The sequence below is a fragment of the Saimiri boliviensis genome, chromosome 8, assembly GCF_048565385.1.
Source record: "Saimiri boliviensis isolate mSaiBol1 chromosome 8, mSaiBol1.pri, whole genome shotgun sequence".
In the NCBI taxonomy this organism is placed as follows: Eukaryota; Metazoa; Chordata; class Mammalia; order Primates; family Cebidae; genus Saimiri; species Saimiri boliviensis.
In genome coordinates, this window is record NC_133456.1 from 48,610,515 (window position 1) to 48,627,169 (window position 16,655).

Below are 16,655 nucleotides of genomic sequence, written 5' to 3' on the forward strand. Positions count from 1 at the left end.
AACTTCAAGAATTATGTTGCCCGGTTAAAAGGCAGTAGGCTCACACTTTTTTTTTTTTTAAGAGACTATTTTTTTATTTATTTTTGCCCAAGCTGGCCTTCAAATTCTGAGCTCAAGTGATCCTTCTGCCTGGGCCCCTCAAAATGCTGAGATTACAAACACGAGCCACGCCTTTTTTGATACAACTATTATATGCTAAATGGTGTTATTGTAATTGAACTCAGTAAGATTTCAGGGAATGAAGAAAGAAATAGAATCTGAAATCTTCAGTGAAAACTTAATGGAGGAAGTGAAATGTACCCATCTTTTGATGGGTAGACTCTGAACAGTTGAAAAGCAAAAGGTGAAGACATTAGCACAGGCTGCAGGTGGTAACGAAGAAGTGCTCACAGGAAGTGAGAAACTAGTGTGCACCTGTATTCCCAGCTGGCTGAGGCGGGAGAATCGCTTGAAGCTGAGAGGCGGAGGTTGCAGTGAGTAGAGATCACGCCACTGCACTCCAGCCTGGCGACAAACCGAGACTCCGTCTCAAAAAAAAAGAAAGAAAGAAACTAAACAGTATACGAAAAGAGCTTCTGCTTTCTACTACCAACTCTCCCATTTCCTCTTGCAACCCTTATTTCGAACTCCTGTCTTTATGAAACAGGAAACAACAAAGTCTGATTATTTTTGCTTGGGAAAATCTAGTAACTGATGCTTCTAGATTTCCAGGCACTGGATTCTCTAAGCATTCCTTCCTTCCTGGGTTCTCCTATCTCTCTACACTTTTTTTTCACTCCTTTCGAATCTTGCTTCCTGCTCTTTTGGTCTAAAGACAAATTTCCTAGTTCTGAAGGGGAAATTGATGATTTTTCCTTCTAACCAAGAAACTCCTTACCTAGAGAACACAATCTTACTATATGTGTAAGAACAAAGCAAGGTCAGGTGACGTGGCTCACCCTGTAATTCCAGCACTTTGGGAGGCCATGGCGGGTGGATCTCCTGAGGCTAGGGGTTCAAAACCAGCCGGGCCAACGTAATGAAACCCCATCTGCACTAAAAATGCAAAATGGTGGCACATGCATGTAATCCCAGCTACTTGGGAGGCTGAGGGAGGAGAATCACTTGAACCTAGGGGGCAGAGGTTGCAGTTAACTGAAATCCTGCCACTGCGCTACAGCCTGGGCAACAAGAGCAAAACTCCTCCTCAAAACAAAAAAGAAAAAAGCAAGCCTGAATACTGCCTATGTTAACCCTTATTCCCTGGAATAGGCCATACGAATCTGGGAGAAAGGGTTTACAGTTTTTTCCAATCTAGTAAGGTGTAAGGGTAGCTGAGCAAAAGGAGAATAGACCCAAAGTGAGGCAAGAGCATTTTTTAAATTTATTATTTATTTATTTATTTATTTATTTATTTTGAGACGGAGTTTCGCTCTTGTTACCCAGGCTGGAGTGCAATGGCGCGATCTCGGCTCACCGCAACCTCCGCCTCCTTGGTTCAGGCAATTCTCCTGCCTCAGCCTCCTGAGTAGCTGGGATTACAGGCACGCGCCACCACGCCCAGCTGATTTTTTGTATTTTTAGTAGAGACGGGGTTTCACCGTGTTGACCAGGATGATCTCGCTCTCTTGACCTCGTGATCCACCCGCCTCGGCCTCCCGGCCTGTGCTGGGATTACAGGCTTGAGCCACCGCGCCCGGCAGGAAAATTTTATTAACCTGCCGGGCTGCTCCGTAACAGAGGAGGCAGCCCTGAGCTTACACCACCAGGGGTTTATATAGGGTGAGAGGGGCATAATCTGCTTACCGGTAACAGGCACAAACTGAGATAGTTTGTTAAATTATAACAGACCTACAATACACTATCCTGTGACTTTTGTGGCAGCAGTCTTTAAAAAAAGACAGAAACCAGGATTTTTTACAGATATATGTCCAACAGGAATTATTACAAGTATGGATAACCAACATGTTTTCGCTGTCCTCCCTGGAGCTGCCCGTGCTGCCCCGATAGCTGTAATTAGGCTTTGCTTAATTATCTGGCAACCTTGATGTGGCGCCTAGGTAGGGGTTCAGGAATGCGGCCGCAGAGCAATCAGAGGTGGGTGGGGTCAGCCTGAGCGGGTGGGATCAGCCTGAGCGAGTGGGGTCAGCCTGCGCGGAGGGTGTTTTCCGAGGCAGCACAGCCCCGTCCCTAACACAAGGTAATTACTTGGTAGGAAGGTCCTGGAAGCTTAAAAGGTACTTAAGAAGCACAGGTTCCTGCAAGTTTACAGCAAAAGCTAAAACATTACTTTGCCTGGTTCATCTGCCCTAGAATCCACAGGAAAGGACCAAAGGGCTTTTTTTTTCATGGGGCTAAGTATAGTCACAGCTCTTAAAGAGATTAGCCAGCCAGACGTTCCTGGGCAAGGTCTCACATGCGCAAGTGACTCAGCAACCCTCTAAAATTACAGCACAGAAACTCTTCTGTGCTTCAAATAACAGCCTTTACACCTAAAATCAAATTGCTACGTTTTAAACTGCCTTATTTTGCATATAATGTTAAACACTATAGGCTCCAACCAAATTAGGATCCTTCTAAACTATTAAAACTATGAACCTCTCAGTAAGGTAATGTTTCTCTGGCAGGCCGAGGCCCTACGAGAAAGCCTTCCCTTTCAGCACAGTATACTTGATCCCTACAACAGCTGATTACCCTGATCTTTGCCATCTTTAATTCATCTGCCCACAGTTACTGGCATGATCTAAGTAAAACAATGCCTTTTAGCATGTTATTCCCCTCTCAAAACTTCTCACTTGGGCCAGGTGCGGTGGCTCAAGCCTGTAATCCCAGCACTTTGGGAGGTTGAGGCGGGTGGATCACGAGGTCAAGAGATCGAGACCATCCTGGTCAACATGGTGAAACCCCGTCTCCACTAAAAATACAAAAAATTAGCTGGGCATGGTGGCACGTGCCTGTAATCCCAGCTACTCGGAAGGCTGAGGCAGGAGAATTGCCTGAACCCAGGAGGCGGAGGTTGCAGTGAGCCGAGATCGTGCCATTGCACTCCAGCCTGGGTAACAAGAGCGAAACTCCCTCTCAAAACAAAACAATAAATAATGTTTTAGTATAAGTATGTCCCAAATATTCATGTTGCAATCTTAAATGCAATATTTAGGACACAGCTATACTTAAAAAAGTGTTGTTTATCCGAAATTCAAATTTAACTGGATGTCTTATATTTATATTTGCATTTATATTTAATTTCTTAATTTCCAGCAACTTAATAAGAAGGACAGACAGAATTTTGGTTTTGTTCGTTTGTTTGTTTTTTGAGACGGAGTCTTGCTCCATAGCCCAGGCACAATCTTGGCTCAATGCAGCCTCTACCTCCTGGGTTCAAGAGATCCTTCTGCCTCAGCCTACCAAGTAGCTGAGACTACAGGTGCTCACCACCATACCTGGGCAACTTTTTTTATTTTATTTTTGAGACAGGGTCTTGGTCTGTCACCCAGCCTGAAGTGCATTGGCACGATCTCTGCTCACTGTAACCTCTGTCTCCTAGATTCAAGCAATTCTTCTGCCTCAGCTTCTTGAGTAGCTGGGATTACAAGCATCAGCCACCACACTCCCGGCCAGAATTTTTAATCCATGTGCAACTACATACATATTAAACTTTTTGGCTGGATGCGGTGGCTCACTTCCATAGTCTCAGCACTTTGGGAGGCCAAGGTGGATGGATCACCTGAGGTCAGGAGTTCAAGACCAGCCTGGCCAACATGGTGAAATTCTGTCCCTACTAAAATAAAAAAAATCAGCCAGGGGTGGTAGCAGGTGCCTGTAGTCCCAGCTACTCGGGAGGCTGAAGCAGGAGAATCACTTGAACCTGGGAGGCAGAGTTTGCAGTGAACTGATATGCTGTCACTATATTCCAGCATGGTGACAGAGTGCAACTCCATCTCAAAAAATAAAACAACAAAAGAAATAAATTTTCCAATAACTGATTTTAAAATATTATTAGCTGCACTTTTATTGTTTGTTTTTTTGAGACGGAGTTTCGCTCTTGTTACCCAGGCTGGAGTGCAATGGCGCGATCTCAGCTCACCGCAACCTCCGCCTCCTGGGTTCAGGCAATTCTCCTGCCTCAGCCTCCTGAGTAGCTGGGATTACAGGCACACACCACCATGCCCAGCTGGTTTTTTTGTATTTTTAGTAGAGACGGGGTTTCACCATGTTGACCAGGATGGTCTTGATCTCTTGACCTCGTGATCCGCCCACCTCGGCCTCCCAAAGTGCTGTGATTACAGGCTTGAGCCACCGCGCCCGGCTATTAGCTGCACTTTTAAAAAAATTTCTTAACTTTTTTTTTTTTTTTTTTTTTTTTTTTTTTTTGAGACAGAGTTTAGCTCTTGTTACCCAGGCTGGAGTGCAATGGCGCGATCTCGGCTCACTGCAACCTCTGCCTCCTGGGTTCAGGCAATTCTCCTGCCTCAGCCTCCTGAGTAGCTGGGATTACAGGCACGCGCCACCATGCCCAGCTGATTTTTTGTATTTTTAGTAGAGACGGGGTTTCACCATGTTGACCAGGATGGTCTCGATCTCTTGACCTCGTGATCCACCCGCCTCGGCCTCCCAAAGTGCTGGGATTACAGGCTTGAGCCACCGCGCCCGGCCAACTTTTTTTTTTTTAAACAGTCTTACTCTGTCATCTAGGCTGGAGTGCAGTAGTTGATCTCAGCTCACTGCAACCTCTGCCCCCAGGTTCAAGTGATTCTCCTGCCTCAGCCTTCCGAGTAGCTGGGACTGCAGGTGCATGCCACCATATCAGGTTAATTTTTGTATTTTTAGTAGAGATGAGGTTTTGCCATGTTGGCCAGGCTGGTCTTTAACCCCTAACCTCAGGTGATCCACCCACCTCAGCCCTCAGCCTCCCAAAGTGCTGGGATTACAGGAGTGAGCCACCACATCTGACAATTTCTTCACTTTTTAATAGACATGGAGTCTCACTATATTGCCCAGGCTGGTCTCAAAGTCCCGGGCTCAAGCAATCTTCCTGCCTCCAGTCTCCCAAAATGCTAGGATTACAAGTGTGAGCCACCACACCTGGCCAGATGCACATTTTATTTTCCTAATTAGAGCCTAATGAATATTTTAGTAGACATATATATATTAATATTTGTGTTTAGAAAGAACTCTGAAAGGAGCCACAAGAAACTATTAATTGTAGTTACCTGAGGGAAGGGCAAATGGAAATGCGACTGAGGGATTGATGAGGGACAGAGTTGGGGAGAAACTTTTCCCTGAATATATTTACATATCTTAAAATCATATGAATGTTTTGCCTATTCAAAATACTACATTTTAAAAGAAAACAAAAGAGAAAAAAAATAAAAAAACAGATGAAAAAAAGTAAAAATAAAGAAAGAAAAGAAAAATCAGTTTTCCAAACCAGGTGCAGTGGTATGCAACCATAGTCCCAGCTCCTCTGGAGGCTGAAACAAGAACACCTGAGTGCAGGAGTTTGAGGCTGTACAGCCCTACGATCATGCCTGTGAATTGCCCCTGCACTAGGACCTGCGCAACATAGTATGAAATTAAATAACGTAAACTTAAAGCTGTTGGAACTTCAAAATACTTTCAGCCTTGAGAGGAATGTGGCTATCTGGCCTGAATCACATACCATGAAGCTGCAGCTTCTGATTCTCCAATTGTAGATTAACTCTCATCTTCATTCTTGTCCTGTAAATGATTAGGAAAAACCAAATGGTACTAAAAATAGGAAGACCTCATCTCTAAAAAAAAATAATAATTTTTGGCCGGGCGCGGTGGACCAGGCCTGTAATCCCGGCACTTTGGGCGGCTGAGGTGGGTGAGGTCGGGAGTTCGAGACCAGCCTGACCAACATGGAGAAACCCTGTTTCTACTAAAAAAGAAAAAAAAATACAAAACTAGCTGGGTGGTGCATGGCTGTAATCCCAGCTACACGGGAGGCTGAGGCTGGAGAATCACTTGAACCTGGGAGTTGGAGGTTGTGGTGAGCCAAAATTGTGCCACTGCACTCCAGTCTGGGCAACAAGAGCAAAACTCCATCTCAAAAAATCATAATAATTTTTAAATGGCAGCAGACATAATGGCAGCAGACAAAAAATTATCACTACAGTGTCTATGGCTAACAAAAGCCCCCAGAGAAACTAGAGCCCAAATTGCATGACAATGGAAAGAAACCACAATATAAGAAATGCTTGTGAACAGTATGTTTGAGTCAAAATGGTAATGATGATGATGTTTTGCTGGGTACCAACTAGCACACCTGGTTAATGGGAAGATAACAAAGGTGTAAGGTTGTCTTTTTTCCAGCAAGTTGCAACATAGTAAGTATACTATGATTATAATTTTTTTTTTTTTTTGAGACAGTCTTGCTCAGGCGCCAGGTGCCAGGCTGGAGTGCAGTGGCATGATCTCGGCTCACTGCAACCTCTGCCTCCTGGGTTCAAGCAATTCTGCCTCAGCCTCCCGAGTATCTGGGACTATAGGCACATGCCACCATGCCCAGCTAATTTTTGTATTTTTTAGTAGAGATGGGATTTCATCATGTTGGCCAGGATGGTCTCGATCTTTTGACGTCGTGATCCGCCCGCCTCGGCCACCCAAAGTGCCGGGATTACAGGCATGAGCCACCGCGCCCAGCCAATTCTACTTTTTATAAAAAAAATTCTGTATCAGGAAAGTGTGAACAAATTGAACAAAGTCCGAACCATGGAGACCCCTGACACAGAGGCTGTTTAGCATACTGAAGGAGCACCAGGCTCCAAAGCTAGACCATGGAAGAATCCCACTGTTATCATTTACCAGCTGCATATCTTAATTTGTAATTTAAACTCTGTGGTCTGCCCTGTGAAAAATGGTAATATTAATCATTCCCAATCCATATCACTGCTGTGATAATCCAATCAATTAAATCTTGTTAGAAATTCAAATAGTAGGCCGGGCACGGTGGCTCAAGCCTGTAATCCCAGCACTTTGGGAGGCCGAGGCGGGTGGATCACGAGGTCAAGAGATCGAGACCATCCTGGTCAACTTGGTGAAACCCCGTCTCTACTAAAAATACAAAAAAAATTAGCTGGGCATGGTGGCGCATGCCTGTAATCCCAGCTACTCAGGAGGCTGAGGCAGGAGAATTGCCTGAACCTAGGAGGCGGAGGTTGCGGTGAGCCGAGATCGCGCCATTGCACTCCAGCCTGGGTAACAAGAGCGAAACTCCGTCTCAAAAAAAAAAAAAAAAAAAAAAAAAAAAAGAAAGAAAAAAAGAAATTCAAATAGTGCCTAACGTGATAAATATTCAATAAAAAGTACTGATTTTTTAATTATTGCTAAGGTGGCACTGTCCAATAGAAATTGCTGCACCTCATATGAAATTTTAAGTTAGCTAATAGCCATATTTTAAAAAGAAAAATATATTTTTAATTTATTCATATTAGCATTTCAACATATAAACAGCCGGGTGCGGGCTCATGCCTGTAATCCCAGCACTTTGGGAGGCCGAGGCAGGTGGATCACGAGGTCAATAGATCGAGACCATCCTGGTCAACATGGTGAAACCCCATCTCTACTAAAAATACAAAAAATTAGCTGGGCATGGTGGCGCGTGCCTGTAATCCCAGCTACTCAGGAGGCTGAGGCAGGAGAATTGCCTGAACCCAGGAGGCGGAGGTTGCGGTGAGCCGAGATCGCGCCATTGCACTCCAGCCTGGGTCACAAGAGCAAACCTCCGTCTCAAATATATATATATATATATATATATATATATATATATATATATATATATGCAATATAAAAAATGAGATATTTTGCATTAATTTTTTTTTGAGATGGAGTTTCAATCTTGTTGCCAAGGCTAGAATGCCATGACACAGTCTCAGCTCACTGCAACCTCCACCCCTGCCCTCCGGGTTCAAGTGAGTCTCCTGCCACAGCCTCCTAAGTAGTGGGATTACAAGTGTGTGCACCACCACACCCAGCAGCTAATTTTGGTATTTTTAGTAGAGACGGGGTTTCACCATGTAAGCCAGGCTGTTCCCTAATTCCTGACCTCAAGTGATCCGCCCGCATTGGTCTCCCAAAGTGCTGGGATTATAGGCATGAGCCACCACACCCAGCCACTTAATTTTCAATCAAGAATATAATGAAATATTTTTATAAAAGTTCTACTGCCTTTCAGAAAAACTTCAAAAGAGATGAAATAGAAATGTCAAGGATTCCTTTACTACGCTTTTAAATAAAACACAACTTCTTCTGGTTTATTTCGTTTTATTTACTTTACCTAAATAACCTGAAAAATATTATTGAAATTAATTTATGCTTCCACCTCTTTTAGCTGATATACAGGGAAAAAAATAAGATGAATATTTTAGAATCTCATGTTGAGTTGGTTAACTCATTTTTTTGGCCCTCTCATTGTGTTTTTTTTTTCTTTTTCTTTCTTTTCTTTTCTTTTCTTTTTTTTTTTTTTTTTGAGGCAGTCTCCCATTATCACCCAGGCCAGAGAGTAAAGTGACGAAATCTCAGCTCACTGCAACCTCCACTTACCAGGCTCAAGCAATACTCTTTTCAGCCTCCAAAGTAGCTGGCAGCACAGGGGCAAGCCACCACTTCCAGCTACTTTTTGGTATTTTCATTAGAGAAGGGGCTTCACCATGTTGGCCAGGCTGGTCTCAAACACCTGGCCTCAAGTGATCTGCCTGCCTCAGCCTTCCAACGTGCTAGCATTACAGGCATGAGCCACTGTGCCTAGCTGACATTGCATTCTATTTAGGATTGTTGCTTTAAGAATGTTCTGACTAGGCTGGATGCAGTGGCCCATGCTTATAATTCCAGCACTTTGGGAGGCTGAGGCAGGGGATCGCTTAAGCCCAGGAATTCAAGACCAGCCTGGGCAATATAGAGAGATCCTGTCTCTACAAAAATTTAAATGAATTAGCTGGGTATGGTGGCATGAGCCCACGGGCCCAGCTACTGGGGAGGCTATGGTGGGAGGATTGCTCAGGCTGGAGTTTGAGGCTGCAGTGAGCTGTGATCATGCCATTGCAGTTCAGCCTTCATGACAGAGTGAGATTCCGTCTCAATATTAAAAAATATTCTGTCCATCCTCCTGAAATCTCATTCATTTGGGGATGATAGGTTGCCAGTTTACCTCCAGAGTGGTAGTGGGAGCGATTACTCACTGGTCCCCCAACCTGTGTTGTTTTTTCTCTCCTTCAAAGAGCTTCCTATCAGTCTAGCACTAATTCCTGGCAAGAAGCCTGGACAGAACCCCGCTATAACATGGCAAAGTAATTAGCTCTCTGTCTAAGTACTAAGGAATTTTGTTGTTGAATTCTTTGACTTTGGTTTTAAGTTTCTTTTTGGTTTACTGACCACTTCTGAAAGACCATAACCTACAAAAGTTGTGGCCCCTCTTCTAGACAAGTGCACAGAGAACACACATGGAACTGTTAGTATATAACCTTTTCTACTGTTTGATTTTTACTACTGTGTAACACCTACTCCATAAAAGCATAATTCTTTCTGACTTCAGAGAAACTGACTTTTATTATTTATTTATTTATTTATTTATTTTTTTTTTTTTTTTTTTTTTTTTGAGACGGAGTTCCGCTCTTGTTACCCAGGCTGGAGTGCAATGGCGCGATCTCGGCTCACCGCAACCTCCGCCTCCTGGGTTCAGGCAATTCTCCTGCCTCAGCCTCCTGAGTAGCTGGGATTACAGGCACACGCCACCATGCCCAGCTAATTTTTTTGTATTTTTAGTAGAGACGGGGTTTCACCATGTTGACCAGGATGGTCTCGATCTCTCGACCTCGTGATCCACCCGCCTCGGCCTCCCAAAGTGCTGGGATTACAGGCTTGAGCCACCGCGCCCGGCCTATTTATTTTTTTGAGACGGAGTTTCGCTCTTGTTACCCAGGCTGGAGTACAATGGCGCGATCTCGGCTCACCGCAACCTCCACCTCCTGGGTTCAGGCAATTCTCCTGCCTCAGCCTTCTGAGTAGCTGGGATTACAGGGACACACCACCATGCCCAGCTGATTCTGATTTTTTTTGTGTGTATATATATATATTTTTTTTTCTTTTTTTTTTTTTTTTCAGTAGAGACAGGGTTTCACCATGTTGACCAGAATGGTCTCGATCTCTTGACCTCGTGATCAACCCGCCTGGGCCTCCCAAAATACTGGGATTACAGGCATGAGCCAACGCGCCCGGCCCGACTTTTATTTTTATTGTGTTTTCTGATTACATGAGCAATATATGATTTTTTTAAACATGCAGGAAAACAAAAAAAATACGTAAAATACAAGGTGAAAGTTTTGATAATCTCATCCCTTAAAGATGCATTGTCTAGTATGTTAGCTACTGTCTACATTTGGCTACTGAGTATTGGAAATGTGGCTAGTCCTAAATGACATGTGCTGTAAGTGTAAAATACACATTGGATTTCAAAGACTTACTTAAAAATAAGAATGTAAGCCTGAGCAACAGGGCAAAGCTCTGTCTCTAGTAAAAATACAAAAACTAGCTGGGCATGGTAGTGTGTGCCTATAGCCCCAGCCACTCAGAAGGCAGGTGGGAGGATCGCTTGAGCCCAGGAAGTTGAGGCTGCAGTAAGCCAAGATGGGGCCACTGCACTCCAGCACGGGCAACAGAGCAAGACCCTGTCTCAAAAAAAAATAAAAATAAAATCCCAACTATTTGGGGCGGGGGTTGGGGGGCAGGGGCAGAGGTTGCAGTGAGCCAAGATTGCACCATTGCACTCCAGCCTATGTGACAGAATGAAACTCCATCTCAAAAACAAAAAGAAAAGAAAAGAAAGGAGGAAGGAAGGAAGGAAAAAAGAAAGAAAATTAAGTGAGCAAGTTCTTTATTTTTTATAGAATAATATAATTTTTTTTTTAAATTCTAACTTTAATTCTATCTGGAAGATATCTAGTGCTTAAAAGCTTTGGAACTTTATAAGAGTGATAGTTTTGTTCTTTCCTTCCACCTCTGACTTAATTCTTTTTTTTTTTTTTTTTCCTTTTCTTGGCTCTAAGTCACCAGACTTGATTCATTTTCTTAATTAAAATTGTTTTAAAGTTATTATCTTTATAGAAACAGGGTCTCATTATGTTGCCCAGGCTGGTCTTGAACTCCTGGCTTCAAGTAATCCTCCTGCCTGAGGCTGCTAAAGTGCTGGGATTACAGGTGTGAGCTATTACGCCTGGGCAATTTTTTTTTTTTAATTTTTTATTTTGAGAAGGAGTTTCAGTCTTGTTGCCCAGGCTGGAGTGCAATGGAGCTATCTTGACTCACTGCGACCTCTGCCTACAGGGTTGAAGTGATTCTCCTGCCTCAGCCTCTCGAGTAGCTGGGATTACAAGCACTCACCACAGTGCCCAGCTAATTTTTGTATTTTTTAGTAGAGACAGGGTTTTCCTTGTTGGCCAGCCTGGTCTTGAACTCCTGACCTCAGATGATCTGCCTGCCTTGGCCTCCCGAAGTGCCGGGATTACAGGTGTGAGCCACCATGCCCGGCCTTTTTTTTTTTTTTTTTTTTTTTTTTTTTTTAATGAGGAGGTATGATGGTATGTGTGAATTTGGCTGGGCCACGGTGCTCAGATATGAGGTCAAACATTATTCTGAATGTCTCTGTGAAGGTGGTCTTGCAGATTAACACTTAAATACATGGACTTTGAGTAACGCAGACTGCCCTCCATGATGCAATACTGTGGGTATGCCTCATCCAATCAGTTGAATGGAATAGAAGACTGACCTCCCCTGAGCAGAAAGGAACTCTGCAACAGACAGCCTTTTAGATTTGAATCATGGCATTGGCTCTTGTCTGGGTCCACCCTGCTGGTCCACCCTGAAGTTTTTGAATTTGGCAGCCTCCATAATAATGTAAGCCAATTCCTTAAAATAAACCATACACAGGCCAGGGGTGGTGGCTCATGTTTGTAATCCCAGAACTTTGGGAGGCCTAGGCAGGTGGATCACCTGAGGTTAGGAGTTTGAGAGCAGCCTGGCCAACATGGTGAAATCCCATCTCTACTAAAAAATACCAAAAAATTACCCAGGCATGGTGGAGGGTGCCTGTAATCTCAGCTACTTGGGAGGTTGAGGCAGGAGAATTGCTTGAACCAGGGAGGTGGAGGTTGCAGTCAGCTGAGATCGTGCCATGGCACTCCAGCCTGGGTGACAAAACCAAACTCTTTCTCAAAAAATAAATAAATAAATAAACCATACACACACATACCTATTCCATTGGTTGTTTCTTTGAAGAACCCTGACTAATACAAGGTAGAGAAAGGGGTAATCAACTTCCAAACAGTGTTTAAATAGTGAAGTCTTCCCTTCTGAAATTCTATGTAATCATCCACCTCGTTTGCGGTTCCACTGACTGATATCAGTTAGAGCTAAGAAAAATTTGATGAATTAATGAAGATAATTTCTCTGAAGAGAAAGAAAATTCAGAGTATAGGTGAATTATGTGCCTCTCATAATGAAAGAGCTGACCCAGTATCACATATACCAGTGCAGCTAATCTAAGCATTCTAACTACAATGATTATTAGAACAGCTTTCTTACAAATCTACTTGTGCACAGAATGTTACACAAGTTTTAAAACCTAATCTGAATAAAAATCTCCAAAGGAGCTGAAATATAATTTTAGACTTTACTTTTGTCCTTCAAGATATACTTTATTTTTAAAAATAACAGCATAGGCCGGGCACAGTGGCTCGCGCCTATAATCCCAGCATTCTCGGAGGCCGAGCAGAGAGGATCAACTGAGGTCAGGAGTTCGAGACCAGCCTGGCTAATATGGTGAAACACTGCATCTACTAAAAAAATAAAAAATTTACTGGGTGTGGTGGCACACAGCTGTAATCCCAGTTACTTAAGAGGCTGAGGCTGAAGAATTCCTTGAACCCGGGAGGCAAAGGTTACAGTGAGCCGAGTTCATGCCACTGCACTCCAGCCTGGGCAACAGAGTGAGACTCTGTCTCAAAAAAATAAAAAATAAAATAGCATGACCAGGAATGGTAAGGCAGGAGAATACGGTCTGGAGGCAGGGAACCTAAGGCCATTGCTCAAACTAAATTCAAAAGAAAACCCTAACTTTCCATGCCTAGGTAACAAACCCCCACCTTTTCTGTGTGGCCTATGGGAAATTGGAAGTACCACTGATTGGTTACAAAAAGCATGGGAGTGTAACTATGTAACTATTGGTTTGCATGGAAATGTAACTATGTAACTTCAGCCTCTGATCATGGGCCGTCTTCATTTACATAAAAGGGCAACTTTGTAATTTCACTTTCGCCTCTGATTGGTTGCTCTTTGCCAATCAGATGTCTGCACTGGAGTGGGACCTTTGTAAGTTCAGCCTCTGATTAGTTGCTTTACAGAACACATCAGACTTACCGTCAGACACCACTTTGCGGTGCGAAGCGAGCATTAAGTGGCCAATGGGAAGCCTCTAGTGGGTGTTTGAACAGGAGAAGATACTGTATTGGGGCACTTAAGCCACTGCTCCAGCGAGCTCCCACACAGTGGAGTGTACTTTCATTTCAATAAATCTGCTTCCCTTCTTTCATTGCTTCATTCTTTACTTGCTTTGCTATGCATTTTGTCCAATTCTTTGTTTAAAACACCAAGAACCAGGACAACTTGCAGTCAAGACCCTCTACCGCTAACAATGGTGGCTCAAGCACGAAATCCCAGCACTTTGGGAAACCAAGGTGGGAGGATCACTTGAGCCCAGAAGTTTAAGACCAGCCTGAGCAACATATGGGATCCTGTTTCTATAAAAATAATATAAAAATTAGCCAGGTGTGGGGGCACAAAGTTGTAGTTCTAGCTACTTGGGAAACTGAGGCAGGAGGATCGCTTGAGCCCAGGTATTTGAGGTTATTCCTGCCTCAATTGTGATCTATAAGCTATGATCAGGTCACTGCACACCAGCCTAGGCGATAGAGCAAGATCCAGTCTCAGAAAAAAAAATTTTTTAAATACGCCTGGTGCAGTGGCTCACACCAGCAATTCCAACACTTTAGGAAGCCACGGCAGGAGGATCACTTGAGCCCAGGAGTTTGAGACTAGCCTGGGCAACAAGGTAAAAACTTATCTCTACAAAAAATACAAAAATTAGCCAAGCATGGTGGCGCATGCCTGTGGTCCAGCAACCGGGGAGGCTGAAGATCACCTGAACCCCACCAATCAAGGCAGCAGTGAGACTTAATTGTGCCACTGCACTCCAGCCTGGGCGACAGAGTGAGACCTGTCTCAAATAATAATGATGTTAATATAGCCTACATTCGTTTATTATTATTATTATTGAGACAAAGTCTTGTTTGGTCACCCAGGCTGGAGTGCAGTGGCACAATTAAGGCTCACTGCAACCTCTCTGCCACCCGGTTCAAGCAATTCGTCTGCCTCAGCCTCCTGAGTAGCTGAAACTACAGGAGTGCACCACCATACCCAGCTGATTTTTGTATTGCTAATTTTCGTAGAGATGGGGTTTCGCCATATTGCCCAGGCTGGTCTAAACTCCTGACCTCAGGCGATTCGCCTGCCTCAGCCTCCCACAGTGCTGGGATTACATGAGTGATCCACCCTGCCCAGCCCCACATTTTTTTTTTTTAAAGAACATGTTATTTAAAAATCTTTAAACATTTATACAAGGAAAAGATTAAAATCTCCCATAAACTCACTACACAGAGATAGTCTGTTATCATACTGGGGTGTTTCCTTGCAGTGTTTCATTGATGGAAATGTATTTAGGCTTCCTGCTCCCCCTACCACATACTGTATATGTGTAATACATGGTTGGGCGGGTGGCTCACGCCTGCAATCTCAGCACTTTGGGAGGCCGAGGTGGGCGGATCATGAGGTCAAGAGATCGAGACCATGCTGGCCAACATGGTGAAACCCCATCTCTACTAAAATTACAAAAATTAGCTGGGCATGGTGGCAGGCACCTGTACAGGGTGCTCGACTTATGACCACGGTCGGGACCGCAGAACGGTCGTAACACGATTTGGTCGTTAAGTTGAGTAGGCCATATGTACAGTTGAAATGGTGCACGTGGAGATGGTAGTGCTGCCAGAAGCTGGTCCGCGCTGTCGTACACCCAGCTGGGCAACGTTTGCGCTGCCAGACGCGGAGCAGTCGTGGCTAGTGATTGTGGTCATAAAGTCGAATGGTCGTTAATTGCATAGGTGGTAAGTCGATCAATACCTGTAATCCCAGATACTCAGGAGGCTGAGGCAGAAGAATCGCTTGAACCCAGGAGGTGGAGTTTACAGCGAGCCGAGATCATGCCATTGCACTCCAGCCTGGGCAAAAGAGCAAAACTCGATCTCAAAAAAATAAAAATAAAAAAAGAATACATACTCTGTGTGTGTGTGTGTATGTTTATAGACATATAAGCTGTAGACTGTGTGTATATGTATATATATACACATATATGTATGTGTATATATACATGTATATGTATATATATGGAGAGAAAGGGAGAGAGAGAGAGAAAGAAAGAAAGGGAGTCTCACTATGTTGCCCAGGCTGTTCTCCTGGGATCAAGCAATCCTTCTGCCTTGGTCTCTCCTCTCAAAGTGCTAGGATTACAAGCATGAGCCACTGTGCCCAACCTATTTAAGTAATATGTCTTAAACATTTTTCTGTGACCTATTTTTGGTGATGCTATGTAGCCTTTAAAAATGTTTGCTGGCCGCCGTGGATCATGCCTGTAATCCTACCACTTTGGTAGGCTGAGGTAGGTAGATCACCTGAGGTCAGGAGATTGAGACCAGCCTGGACATGGTAAAACCCTGCCTCTACTAAAAACACAAACTTAGTCAGGTGTGGTGGCGCATGCCTGTAATCCCAGCTACCTGGGGGCCTGAGGCACGAGAATCACTTGAACCTGGGAGGCAGAGGTTGCAGTGGGCCGAGATTGTGCCACTGCACTCCAGCTTGGGTCACAAGAGCGATACTCCATTAAAAAAAAAAAAAAAAAGTTTTTTTTTAACCTTAGGCCATGCATGGTGGCTCACACCTGTAATCCCAGCAGTCTGGGAAGCCGAGGCAGGTGGGTCACTTGCAGTCAGGAGTTCAAGACTAGCCTGGCCAACATGGTGAAACCCCATCTCTATTAAAAATACAAAACTCAGTGGGAAGTGGTAGTGCATGCCTGTAGTTGCAGCTACGCCAGAGGCTGAGGCACAAGAATCGCTTGAACCTGGGAGGCAGAGGCTGCAGTGAGCTGAGATCATGCCATTGTACTCCAGCCTGGGCAACAGGGCAAGACTCTGTATAAAATATATATATATATGTATGTATATACACCTTTCAGGCCTGGCACAGTGGCTCATGCCTGTAATCCCAGCACTTTAGGAGGTGTAGGTGGGTGGATCACCTGAGGTCAGGAGTTCATGATCAGCCTGACCAACGTGGTGAAACCCCGTCTCTATTGAAAATATAAAAATCAGATGGGTGTGGTGTCATGCACCTGTAATCCCAACTACTCAGGAGGCTGAGGCAGGCAGGAGAATCACTTGAACCTGGGAGGCGGAGGTTGCACTGAGCTGAGATTCAGCTACTGCACTCCAGCCTGGTTGACAGAGCAAGACTCCGTCTCAAAACAAAACAAAACAAAACAAAACAAAACA

General features: G+C 44.1%; 1 protein-coding gene across 1 annotated transcript in view; it reads right to left on the reverse strand.

Annotated features, from left to right (window-relative positions):
- The window catches only part of CEP97 (centrosomal protein 97), a 68,753-nt gene that overhangs the window by 36,745 nt on the left and 15,353 nt on the right, over window positions 1-16,655 (reverse strand). The gene's annotated exons all lie outside the window — the stretch shown is intronic.